Here is a 1,567-nt window from a genome sequence, read left to right on the forward strand (position 1 = left end):
AAGAAATTGTCCCAACACTGACCCCTGCGGAACACCACCAGTCACAGACAGCCAACCTGAAAAGGCCACTTATTCCCACTCTCTGTCTCCTTGCAGTCAGCCATCCTTCCATCCATGCTAGCGCCTTTCCTGTAATACCATGGGCTCTTATCTGGTTAAGCAGCCTCATGTGCAACACCTCTTGAAAACCCAAATAAACAACATCAAACATGAGGAAATCTGCAGATGCTGGAAATTCAAACAACACACACAAAATGCTAGTGGAACACAGCAGGCCAGGCAGCATCTACAAGGAGAAGCACTATTGATGTTTCGGGCCAAGACCCTTCGTCAGGACTAACTGAGATTTCCTTTCAGTTAGTCCTGACGAAGGGTCTTGGGCCGAAACGTCAACAGTGCTTCTCCTTGTAGATGCTGCCTGGCTTGCTGTGTTCCACCAGCATTTTGTGCATGTTGTTTGAACATCCACTGATTCTCTTTTGTCTATCCTGTAAGTTATTTCCTCAAATAATTCAAACAGATTTGTCAGGCAAAATTTTCCCTCAAGGAAGCCGTGCTTTGGCCTACTTTATCATGTGCCCCGAAACCTCATCCTTAACAATTACTTCCAACATCTTCCCAACCTCTGAGGTCAGGTTAACTGGCCTATAATTTCCTTTCTTTTGCCTGCCTCTCTTCTTGAAGAGTGGAGACATTTGCAATTTTCCAGTCCTCTGGAACCATTCTAGAATCTAGTGATTCTTGAAAGATCATTACTAAATACTCCACAATCTCTTCAGTTATTTCTGAAGAATGTGGTGTAGTCCATCTGGTCCACATGACTTATCTACCTTCAGACCTTTTAGCTTCTCAAGTACTTTCTCCTTAGAAATAGTGACAAAACTTACTCCTGACATTCGCGAATTTCTGCAATCCTACTACAGTCTTTCACGGTGAAAAATGATGCAAAATACTTAATAAGTATTTTTCTTTGTACCCCATTACCATCTGTCTGGCATCATATTCCAGTTGTCCAATATCTACTCTTGCCTCTCTTTTACTCTCTTTGGAATCCTCTTTTATATTATTAGCTTGCTTACTTCATATTTCAACTTTTCACTCCTTTTGGCTACGTATTTTTATTTTCCTTATGTTGGTTTTTAAAAGCTTCCTAATCCTCTGACTTGACACTAATTTTTGCTATATTTTATGCCCTATTCTTTTATTTTATGCTGTCTTTTACTTCCCTTGACAGCCATGGATGCCTCATGATCCTTTTAGAATACTTCATCATCTTTGGAATGTATCTATCTCGCGCCTTCTGAATTGCTTCCAGAAGCTCCAGCCATTGCTGTTCTGCCATCATCCCTGCTCGTATCACTTCCCAATCAGCTCCTCTCTCATGTCTCTGTAATTTCTCTTTATTCCACAGTAAAGCTGTTATATTTGACTTTATCTTCTCTCTCTCTCGAACTGCAGGGTGAATTCTATCATATTATGATCACTAACAGTCCCTTTACCTTAAGCTTCCCAATCAAATCTGTTCATTACACAACACCCAATCTAGAATTGCCTTTTCCTTAGTGGG

Source organism: Hypanus sabinus, chromosome 3 (assembly GCF_030144855.1).
Source record: "Hypanus sabinus isolate sHypSab1 chromosome 3, sHypSab1.hap1, whole genome shotgun sequence".
NCBI lineage: Eukaryota > Metazoa > Chordata > Chondrichthyes > Myliobatiformes > Dasyatidae > Hypanus > Hypanus sabinus.